Raw genomic sequence first — 12,086 nt, 5'->3', positions numbered from 1 at the left:
GGCAATTTTGAGGGTTAAGGGGTTCTTTTTTGTTCTTGTTTTTGTTTTTTTTAGATTTTATTTATTTATTTGAGAGAGAGAGAGCATGAGCAGGGAAAGGGACAGAGGAAGAAGCAGACTCCCCACTGAGCAGGGAGTCTGACGCAGGGCTTATCCCAGGACCCTGGGATCCTGACCTGAGCCAAAGGCAGACACTTGACCAACTGACCCACCCAGGCACTCCGAGGATTAAGTCTTTAATACATTTTGAGTTCATTTTTATGAGTGCTGTAAAAGAAAGGGATCTGGTTTCATTCTTCTGCATGTGAATATCCAATTTTCCAGCACCACTCTTTAAGGAGACTGTCTTTTCTGTATTGAATATTCTTGGCACGCTTATCAAATATCAGTTGACCAGATATAAATGGGTCTGTTTCTAGTCTCCTAATTCTCTTTCATTGGCCTGTGTGTCCTTTTTTTTTTTTTTTTTTAATGCCAGTGTCATCCTGTTTCGATTACTATAGCTTTGTAATATGGTTTGAAATCAGGAAGTGTGATGCCACCAGTTCTGTCCTTCTTTCTCAGGATTCCTCTGGCTCATTTCAAGGATTAAATGAGATGATACCTGTCAGGTACTTAGAAGTCAGGGGCATACAGTAAGTGCTTAATGAGTGTAGGCTCCATGACTGGACACGGAAGAAGAAGGGAGGCCAGGGAGCTGCGTCCCAGGGCCTGAAGGTCAGTGCTGGTGGCCTAACAACCTTCCTCTTATGTGACTCCCTTCCTTATGCCGGTGCCAGAAGAGCAAGGGGATGACCTAAGGGTTAGGAGAGAGACCCAGTCTAGCCTGACTCGATACCTGAATTCCCTCTATCATTATCAAGCACCTACTGCATGCCATCATCTGATTTATGACTGATTGGAAAGCCGTCCCTGACTGTGGAGAACCAGCTGGATGGAGATTGGTGGGGAAGGGTGTCCCTGGCTTAAATGGAAGTGAGAGATGAGGATAACTTGATATGAACTGGTAGCCGTGCAGGTGGGGAAAAGTATATGGATTCGGGTTTGGTTGGGAGGTGAAGTTGACAGGGATTGTTAGTGGACTGGATGTGAGGCACGAGAAAGAGATGAGAATCTAAAGCAACCTAGTAGGCGGTTTACCAATCCCTGCCCTCCCCACATTCCTATGGCACTCAGCATCTCCAGTAATTTATCACACTATAACAAATTACCCCCAAAACCTAGTGGCTTAAAATGATACACACGCATTCCTTCACAGTTTCTGCGGGTCAGGAATCCAGGTATGGCCTTAGCGGGGTATCTCTGGCTCAGAGTCTCTCATAGAGCTGCAACCAAGATGGTGGATGGGGCCATGGTCTCCTCTGAAGGCTCGACTGGGGAAGATCTGCTGCCAGGCTCATGAGTTACTGGCGGGATTCAGTCCCTCACTGGCTGTTGGTCCGCTCCTCCTCCTTCAGTTTCTCGCCATGTGGGCTTCTTCACAGGGCAGCTTACAACACGGCACTGGCTTCCCTTGAAACAAGTGAAAAAGAGAGTGAGAGAGAGAACCCAAGACGGAAGCCACAGTCTTTTTGGAACTTAATCTTGGAAGTGACATCCCATCACCTTTGGCATATTCTGTTGGTTAGAAGAAAGTCCTGGAGTCCCATCCACACCCAAGGGGAAGGGATCACACAGAGTGAGGATCATTGGAGGCTGTTTCAAAGCTGCTACCTCACCGTGCACACCCATCCAATGGCTTCATATCGCCAGTACTCGTGACGCTTCACCTGGCAGCTCTCTCTGGCTGCAGAGGCAGCTCAGGCTTGCCTGGGGCAGCGAGTTCCAGAGGATCCATTGTCCCTGCTAGTATACCTCAGCCAATGGAGGCTGGGTGTTGGTGGATAAACAATCCAGCTCCCTCACCACCTTCACAAGGTAATTCTGGGGTGCATGTCCCACAGGTCTCCACAGATTTAACCCAAGATATCCCAGTGTGACCTGCTCATGAACACAGTCTTTACTGGGTGCCCTCCCTTCCCTATCTTGCCTCCCCTCTCCCCTACGAGGGCTTCCTGCCATTGCCTCCCAGCTAAACCACTTGTACTCAGATCTGGGTGTCTCTCTTGGGGATTCCAACTGTGTTCCTTTCCTGGGCCTGCTGTAATAAGTTACCACAAGCCTGGTGGCTTCAAAGAACAGAGGTGTATTGTCTCACAGTTCTGGAGGTTAAAAGTCCGAAATCGGGATGTTAGCAGGGCCATGCTCCCTCTGAAGGCTCCAGGGCAAGACCCTTACTTGTTTCTCTCCTAGCTTCTGGGAGCTACAGACATTCCTTGGCATTCTTTGGCATGTGGCCACATTGCTCCAGTCTCTACCTCTGTCTTCTCTGTGTGTCCTCTCCTCTTAGAAAGATGCTTGTCATTGAATTCAGCCCCCCGCCCCCAGATCTGGCATGGTATCATGGCATGGCATGTTAGCTAATGACAACCGCAAAGACCCTATTTCCAAATGAGGTCTCAGATGTTTGACTAGGAAGTTCCCTCCACCCGAATGGCATTCTCTCCTGCAACTCCATCCATCTCTTCTTCAAGTTTCAGTTTGAGGGTTCCTTCTGCAGTTTGGGGCAAGGGGCACGGGAGCCTCGGTTATACCAAGATCCTGTTATCCATTCTCGTCTCACCTGATGCTCCCTTGTGAACAGTTTCCATAATTGTATTACATAGTTTTGCACAGTTTTGGGGTTTTTAAAATGTTCCTCTCCCCGCTTCTAGAATGTGAGCCTGGGAAGGGCAGGACCCAGGAGATCACTGTGTCCCTTTGTACCTAGTTCAGGCATGGTACACAGTAGGTGCTCAATAAATATGCCCAGGAGGTTTCCCAACAAATTCCTCTGTCTCAGTGAGGGGGATGCATTCTACCTCAGACCAGCATCACCCAACCAGACAGGTCACTTGGTGTCTCAGCAGGATGTTCCAGAATCTTCTTACATGCACATGTGTGCGTGCACACGCACATGCACACACACAGAATGAGCCACCCCCCTCCCCTGTCCCCAATTTCTCGACGGAATATTTTTCCTGGAGCAGAAAATGAACCATTATTAAAACAACACGGCTACCGGCGGGAAAACCCATTTGCAGCGATTTATACCGCGTCACCGCGGCTGCTGAGAGGAAATGGGAAGAGAAGCGCGGGGTTTAAGCACTGGGTGAAGAATCGTGTTCCATCAGAGAGAGAACAGATGGGTGTTTTTTCTCCCCTCTCTCCCCCCTTCTTAGGCTCCGTGTTAGGAATCCATGTCAGCTGTGGGTTTGTTCCTGGTGGTGTGATGGGGGTGACAGGGGGGAGAGAGGCTGGGCCAGGCTGCTGGGCCCCAGGGGAGGAGGGGCCTCCCTGTCCCCCTGTCCCCGGCCCACTCTGTCTCCTGGGCTGGCAGGCACCTGGCATGAGCCCCTTCCTTTAATGTTTATGTTCTCCTATCACCACCTGGAATTTTCCTCCCCCTATATTTCCTCCCTGATCCACTGGCCATTTCCTTCAAGGCAGGGCCATGCCCTGTCCCTCCGTCCCTGGCGTGTGACACACATCAGTGGCTCCCACGTCTGCAGACATGGGCTAACCCCCCCATGACCCAGTGCATCATACCCTGACATTATTTGTGCGTCTGCCCTCTGCACCAAAGTGGGAGCACACTGAAAGAAGGGGGGGACTCTTCCATTTGTTTCACTCATTTATCCATGCCCCCTCCACGAAAGCCTGATCCACAGCCAGCTTTGGGGTGGTGGGGAGAAGAGACAAACACGACTGAGTCATTTAGCTGTTTAAAAACCGTCGGTGGCTTCTCTCCTTCAAGTTGAAACCTGTTAGCTTGGCTCCTTTGGCCCTTCCCAGGTTAGACCCCAAGTGCCTGTTCGCTTTCATCCCCCCAACGTCCGGCCCCCCTTGTCCCCACCCCAGGCACCTTCTAGTCAAACCCAGCAGTCCATGTGTGGGCCCCATCTCACCCGGAATGCTTTGTGCGGCCGCCTCTCTGAACATCCCAGTGCCTGGGTGCCTTGCCCCCTCCGTGTCCACCTCCTGAGCCCTGGGGTTTGACACCCACAGCCCAAGCCATCCCACCAATGTCATGTGTTGGGCCCATGCAGGGTTTTTAAAAATTGTAATGACTTGCCAGCTTTTAAATATCAGGGAACTGTTGCATAAAAAACTGTATTCCTGGCTTTCCATCAAAAGATACAGCCACTGAGGAGCTGAGGTCACATTCCCAGCAGGGGGTGGCACTCAGCAAGGGCGGTCCCCTCAGGAGAGGGCACGGGTTTGCTGGTTCCGGTGGTTCTCACGTGGTGAGTGGTTAAGGGGACTCTGGACCCAGACTGCCCAGGTTGGAATCACTCAACCTTCCTGTTCTGGAATCTTCCACATGCCCACCTGGAGCGATTCTCCTCACTTCTCATCCAGCCTGGTGTCCCAGGAGACTGAGCTTTGTGGCCTTCACCAGTGGGCTCCCGGGTCCTCCAGCTTGTGCTGGCTTCAGCCATTGAGGACCCCTGAGGTAGGGGAACAGGGGAGAGAGGGTATTTATTCCCCGGTTCAGCCCTGCGTGGCCCCTGGGGGCCAGCTGTGTCCTTGTCATAGGTCCACATCACTTGTGATGTCTCCAGGTTCTGACAACTTCCTCGCCTCCCCTCTCAGACCTAGGGGTGCTAAGAGCCCCCCGATTTTATGAGCTGAGCCCAAGGGGTGGTGCTACTTCTCACGGTTTCCCACATCTGTCCACACTTTGAAAATTTGTTCCTTCATTGAACTCTGCTTACATTACCCACTTTGAATGTATCATGTGCTTCCTTCCAGGGGCGGAAAGGATTCCTGAATCCCTGATTCAGCTCCTGTGCCTCAGTTAACCCACCTGGTAAATGGGGATAACCATTATACCTGCTTCTAGTGTTGATGTGAGGGTTACATGACTTCATATTGTATAAGGAAAGGGCTTGGCAAGGGTTGATACATATTAACAACTATCATCATTCTTCAGTACAGTCCCTACCGCCCCTTACTCGCTCCCCAGCACCGAAGCTGAGGGTCACCTGAGCCATTGCTGACATGGTTGGTCTTGACTTGGCTGTTTGGCATGTCTGTATGACCTGCTGTCACCTAAGGGGTGTGGCTCAGCTCTGTCATTGCCTCTGCTGTGAGGGGTTCCCAGGCGGCCCTCCACCCCACCGCACACCCACCCCGACACTCTTCTCCATTGACGGTGATCCCAGCACACTGGAATGATCGAGTCATGGGCTTGCCTTCCCCACTGATCCTCAGGCCCCTGCAGGGCCTTCCCACGTGTTTGTGGCATCGAGTATCAGGGCTCAGGGCCCGTAAAACAAGGAATTGATTCTCTCAGTTCTGGAGATTGGAAGGTTTTCTTTTGTTGGTTTTTGGGGGTTTTGTTTTGTTTTTTAAAGATTTTATTTATTTGAGAGAGAGTGAGCACAAGCAGGAAGGAAGAGCAGAGGGAGAGGGAGAAGCAGACTCCCCGCTGAGCGGGGAGACTGACACCCCGGGGATCATGACCTGAGCCAAATGCAGATGGTTAACCGACTGAGCCACCCAGGCGCCCCCAGAAGTTGACATCCAGGTGTCCACAGGGTTGCGTTCCCTCCATGAGCTCTAGGGGAAGTCCCTTCTTTGCCCTTTCCGGCTTCTGGTTCTTGGCTTGTGACCACAGCAGTCCAAGTTCCCCGTCTGCCTCCACCCAGCCTTCTCTGTGTCCTTTCTCCTCTTCTCAGGACACTTGTCATCGGATTCAGGGCCCACCCTGATCCAGGATGATCTCATCAAAACATCCTTGACTTCATTACATCTACAAAGACCCCTTTTCCCGATAAGGTCATACTTGCGGGTTCCGGGTGGACATAACTTGTGGGCCGCCATTCAGGGCAGGAGACGCTACACGGCTGTCTGGAGCCCCGCCTTGCTTTCTTCTCTCTTCACTTACGCCATCTTGGGAAGCCAGTGGATAACCAGACCCTGGACACCCACTCCTTGCCCCCTGGCCCACAGTGGGGGGTGAAGGGGGGTGGTTTCTTTGCCAGGCGGGGAGACATAGGACCAAATGCCAGCTGACAGCCCTGTTTCCAACGCAGGCCGAGCCCTCAGGAAGGCTGCTTCTCTGCGGGCTGCCGAAGAGCTGGGGTGAGCCCCCCACCTTCCCCCAAGTTTGCAGAGAACACTCGGCAAGCACCACTGATGGTCCCTTCGGTGTGAGGCTAGGCTGAGTGGTTGTCATTCCTCCTTCGTATGCCAGAACTCTCCCTTCCCTTCAACAGTCTGCCAGCCGGCCTCTGACCTGCAGCCCATTTCTTTCCAGGCCTGACAGGCTGGGTTCAGAGGGAGCGCTCCCCTGAGCTGAGGCAGACTTCTTTGGCTCCAAGCTGCTGCAGCCCTCGCTCCCCAAGAATGCCCACAGCTCCTGCGCTGCCTTTCTCCGGATAGTGATGCCTCCCTTCCCTCTGACGCAAAATGGCCAGCTGGCCCAGGGCCCTGTCTTTTCCAGCCTGTGTGAGTTGACTTTTTTTTCTTATAATTTCTTTTTAGGGTATAGTTCACCCAACGAAAGGGTAACCATTTTAAAGCGTACGACTCCATGTTTTTTTGTATATTCACGTGTTGTGCAACTATCATGGGTACCTAGATCTAGAACATTCTCATCACCCTAAAGGAAACCCTATACCCGTGAGCAGTCACTCCCCACTCCCCCTCCTCCAGCCCTGGTCAACTACTGATCTAATTTCTGTCTCTCTGAATTTGCCTATTCTGGACATTTCTTATAAATGGAGTCATACTAGCTGTGGCCTTTTGTGTCTGGCTTCTTCCACTTGGCATAATGTTTTCAAGGGTCATTCATGTTGTAGGGTTAACTCTTATTGTGAAGCGCATACTTCTTAAGAAGATAGCTGAAGAACACAGAATTTAAAAAATAATGTTCCATCCTTGTCGCCACCACCTGGCTCAAGATACAGAGTATTCCAGCCTCTTGGAGGCTCCCTGAGGCCACTTCCCGGTGAACGGGCCCACCCTAAAGTATCACTTTCCCAGCGGCCCTCACCTGAAAGTGATTGCACCCCTCACACAAGGGACACAGGTCACAACTAGCATCTAGTGGGGAGAGACGAGGGGTGCTTCTCAACACCCTCCAATGCAGAGACTAGATCTCCCACAGCAGAGGAGGAGCCCCAAATGTCAGTGGTCTATAGGTAGGAAAACTTGGGGTCCCCAGACACCGCAGATTACTTCTGCCTGTCCTCGAATGGTGTAGGATGGAACCGTGCCATGCCTCCTGATTGTGTCTTGTACTTCCGCTCAACGTTGTCTTGAGGTTTGTCAGGCACAAGGCTCTCCACGCATTCCTAGTTCGTTCTCTCTCATCACTGCATCATATTCCATTGTGTAAATATACAGTTATTTTCCATTTGCCAGTCGCTGGCCCCTTGGCTGGTGCCCAGAGGTGTCCAGGGTCTGACGATGATGAGTGTGTGTCTTTGGGTGAGAATAGTGCCTGTTCCCACTGGGAATAAACCCAGGAGTGGAAGTGTTGGGTTGGAGCTATTTAACCTTAGTAGATCAGTCAGCGCTAGTTAAAGCTGAGGGAATTTTGCAGAAAATCCTGACTTCTGGCTTCTCTTGAAGAATCTATTCTGGCAACTCCGAGCGTGACTTTGCACCTGGTAGCACTCAGCTGGAGTTAAGTAGTGGCAAGTGGCAGTTGCCTTAAAAGGGGAGGGGGTGCGTCTCCAGCTCCCCACAGCTTCCACCCTTCCTCCTCGCTGCCTCACACCTGCCTCATTTCTCTGTTTTTGTTCCCTGGCCAGCATTTGGCTTTGTGGCCCCTGTCCTGGACCTGTACAAGGTCAGGAACCGTTTCCTACCTTCCTGTGGCCATGGCCTTGACCTTCATGGGACTCTCACCTCCCTCTCAATTCCCTTCCCAATTCCAGTCCACCTCACAGAGCCTGCAGTCCCTATAGACCTCTGTTTTTCAGCTTGTGGGTTCCTACTCTCTGATGATGGGCCACTTCCCCGGAGCAGCCTTCTCTGAGTCCTCTGGCTGGGAGGGCCTCCCAGGGGTACTCTCCTACAGTCCCTACCTGTCTTCCGAGGCTCTAGTTTGCATTGACAAGTCCTTGTCAGCTCCCAGACAACTGCAAATGCGTCTGTCTTATTCATTGCCATTTGCCCACCACTGGCTCAATGCACAGGCAATACTGGCCATGGGGCACGGGGCATAAAGGGGAGAGAGGGATAGCCCTCGTTCCAGGTGGAATAAACCACTTACCAAGCTGTACCCTCTGCAGAAGCAAGTTGGGCTCCTAGGATGAGCTGGGCAGGCACATCTCATCCTCAGAAGCTCTTTCCCCATGGCTGGCCCAAGAGGTCAGGGCCTGAGAAGTCTCCCCAGCCCCCTCCCCCGCCCCCAGTACATAACAGTCAAGGCTGGCAAAGCGCAGGGCCCCTTCCCTGAGGTCCTTAACTCCCCACAGGTCGGCCCACCCCCAACCATCCCAGCCGTCCCTTAACACTGTCCAAATGTCCCTAAGTCAAGTCCCCAAGGCAATTCCTTCACCTCTAGGACTCTCCCTGACTCCTCACCTACTCACCTGCCTTCCTTCCCCCAGCTTTGCTCTGTGCCCTCGATGGTCTCCTCCCAACTCCGCTCTCCTATCAGAGCCTTCAGCTGTCCCCTGCTCGCACCTCCTCTCCCACAAGCATTCTGCTGACTCCTCCTCCTTCATCTTCTCACACCTCCAACCTCCCCTTGGCTTTCTCCTTCCTCTCAGCAGCCCCCACCTCAGACACGCTCCTTTCTTTCCCACTTTGTCCCCTCGCCCTCCAGCTCCTCCTCTAGCTCTGCGCTCGCCGCCTCCTCCCACGTCCCCGCGGCCGCGCCTCCCGCGCACCTAGGGGGAAGGGGCGGGGCCTCCTCACCTGGAGGCCGCAGAGCAGCGGGGCAGCGGCCCCTAGCGGCCGGGGAGGGAAGCGCAGCTGGGCGCCCCTCCCAGTTCATACCTAACCGGGAACCAAGCACCTTTCCCGCCTGCCCGCTGCTCGCTGCTCGCTGCTCAGGCTGGACCCCGTCTGCTTCCTGGACGCTTCCTTTTCTGGAGTGAGGCAGATGGGGTGTTTATAGTTCTCAGTGGTGTGTCTGTCAAGAGATGACATTCGATCAGTCCTGATTGGGGGGGGAGTGCAAAGGTTAAGGGGTTCTATTGGCTCTGCCTCTAGGCTATGCCTCAAATCTGACCACTTTGCCCTAGCATCCTGTTCCAGGCCTCTGTCGCCTCTCAAATGGCAGCCCCTTTCCTAGTCTCCTGGCTCCTTCTCAAATCCCCCCTGTAATTTTGTTTTAACAGGTAAAATCCATATAACAAAATTAACCACTAACCATTTTCAAGTGAACATTTCATTGTCATTTAGTACGTTCGCAGTGCTGTGTGACCACACCTCTATCTAATTCCAGATCTTTCCATCATCCCAAAAGGAAACTTGTACCACTTAGCAGTCTGCCTCCCCCCTCCCCCCAGCCCCTGGCAACCATTAATCTGCTTTCTCCACATTGCAGCGTGTGTCAAGACTTCATTCCTTTTTATGGCTGAATAGTATTCCCCTGCATGGTTAGCCAACATTTTGTTTATCTGTTCGCTCTTTGATGGACATTTGGGTGGTTTCAATCTTCTAGCTTTTGTGAATAATGCTGCTGTGAACATTGGTGTCCTAGTATCTATTTGACTACCTGCTTTCAATTCTTTCAGGTACACACTCGGGGGTGGAATTGCTGGGTCATGTGGAAACTTTATGTTGTATTTATTGGGGAACCACCCCTGTAATCTGCTAAACATTTAAATGGGAACATGCCATCCCCCTACTCATAGCCCTCCCTTGACTCCCCCTGTCACTGAGAATCCAATGCTGACCCTCTTCATGGCCCTTGAGGCTGTGCCTCATGGTCCCACCATGCTGGCCCTTGTGCTGTTCAAACAGTCTGGCCTGTTGCAACTGCAAGGGTTTATACTTGCTGCTGATCACACGTGATGGGCTCTTCAGCTTTCAGGTTTTAGCTCAACTGTCTCCTCCTCAGAGAACCCCCCCATCTGTGCCATCACCTCCCCACCTCACTTCCTTTCCCTCTCACTCCCTCCCTCCAGCCACACAGGCCTAGTCATGGATCCTTTGCCCACCCAGCACATTTCTGTCTCAGGACCTTTGCACAGGCTATTCCCCCTGCCTGGAACATCCTTCCCCATGACTCCTCCCTCACTTTAGGTCTTTATCCAAATCTCAGCTTCTTAGAGAAGGCTTCTCTGACTTCCCCCTATCTGAAATTGCAGCCACCAGCATGCCCTCTGTCTTCTTTCCTTAATCTTTTTCATAGCACTCACCATCTGACATCCAGTATCTTTTCCTTGTCTGATTTCTTGCCTGTCTTTCTGATTAGAACGTCAGCTCCAAGAACAGAGAATCTCTTCTGCCTCGTTCACCACTGTCCCAGCAACTGGTACAGTACTGGCACACAGTAGGTGCTCGATAGATGTCTGTTGATTAGCTGAACCCTCCCACCCCCAAAGACAGCAATTGATGTTAATCTCCCCCCAAATCTATCCTCCTGGCCCAATTTTGAGACCTTTTCACCTTGCTTTTCTCTTGAGTGAGGGCATAGGATGGGATGGGGTTCAAACATTGCCCAAGGTGTGGTACAGGGAGACTCCAGGAGGGCCTGGGGCAAACAGAGCCCCACCTGCTCACCCCTCAAGGCTTGGACACATCTGCTATCCACTTCCCCAGCACCCTGCTCACTTTCCAGGCTAATTTCATCATGCCTCCTGTGTCTGCCTTACCCACTAGAACCAGAATGCCCCTGAGAGGGCTTCAAGGCTTGTTCTTGGGGGCACTAGGGCTTCCTCAATACCTCGCCCCATGCCTGCACTAAGGGCATGTAAGGGGTGCTCTGTGTTTGAGGAATAAATGGAAGGAGTGGATATATGAACCAAATGGTAAAATGACTGCAGGATTGCACATCCTGTGCTGAGTGGGCTCTAGGAAAAGCCCAGTGGGCGCCTCTGGCCAGCGGTGGAGGTCTGGGCATTGCTCAGTTCCTCCTGAGTCCAGGAATGCCATTCATCCCCAACCACTCTGCCCCCACCCCTCGCACGTGTTACAAGGTCTGGCCTGGCACTCAGAACCTAAGGAGCCTGAGGCAGGACACCGAGACCAAAAGCTCCAGGCCTGAGGCCAAGGTCACAGAGCATCGGGGACGGGGGAGGGGCGCAGAACGCGGACACGGGGATCTGAGGCAGCGGACGCAACACATGGAGGGCACAGGGTGGGGACAGAGGGCACGGGTGATTTGAGCCCTGTCTGAAGCCGGGGTGCCCGAGGTGCTAAGGTGCGCAACATGCAGAGTCCCCCAGATGGGAGGATCAGAACGTGAGTTGCCCTCAGCGCGGGACACCCTGGGTGTGGGGGTTTTCTGGTATAGGGTGCACAGAACGTGGGGTACCTAAGGCGCAGGGCACGCTGGGCGTGGGAGAACCCCGGCGCACGGTAGGACGCCCGAAGCGAGAGTCACCCTGAGAGCAGAGAGTCGGCGTCCGGTGCGCAGGGACCGACCTGCACGGTGCAGGGCACGAGGCGTCCGGGCAAGACTGCGCGCTCGCGCCGACGCGTTGGTTCCCGGAGCCGGGCAGCTCTCGCAGCCTCCACTGCGGCTGCGCAGCCGAGGGTTGGGGGGTGGGGGGGCCGTCAGGGCTCTTTCGCGCCCCCAGGGCCCCCCCCATCTTTTGCCTCCTGAGCCGCTCGCCCGCGAGGCCAGAAGACCGGGATGGAATGGCGGCTGGCTAACCGATCCCGGCTGAGAGCAAGAGCAGCAGGAGAAAGAGGAGGGGCTGGGAGGGGGTCCTGGCCGGGATTTTTTCAAACTGAGCCGGGAGTCCCTTAAAGCATGCCACCCCTTCGTTTTATACAAGTAAAAGCCACCCCTCTTGCAGTCCATGGAGAACGCAAGTTAGAATCAGTTCAAGCTCATAGATTCCCAGGGTTGCTCTGCTGGAGGAGGTGGG

The 12,086-nt window shown here is 53.2% G+C and overlaps 1 long non-coding RNA gene across 1 annotated transcript in view; it reads right to left on the bottom strand.

Moving 5' to 3' along the window:
- Positions 1-587: 587 nt before the first annotated feature.
- Positions 588-12,086, bottom strand: part of LOC109489906 — an 11,916-nt gene continuing 417 nt past the window's right edge. The window contains exons 2-3 of the long non-coding RNA XR_002143068.2: positions 8,959-9,175; positions 588-1,512 (exon numbers count right to left, since the gene is read on the bottom strand). This is a non-coding gene — a long non-coding RNA (uncharacterized LOC109489906). The remainder of the gene's footprint in view (positions 1,513-8,958; positions 9,176-12,086) is intronic.

Source organism: Ailuropoda melanoleuca, chromosome 4 (assembly GCF_002007445.2).
Source record: "Ailuropoda melanoleuca isolate Jingjing chromosome 4, ASM200744v2, whole genome shotgun sequence".
NCBI classification, from domain to species: domain Eukaryota; kingdom Metazoa; phylum Chordata; class Mammalia; order Carnivora; family Ursidae; genus Ailuropoda; species Ailuropoda melanoleuca.
This window is presented reverse-complemented; position numbering and strand designations above follow the sequence as displayed.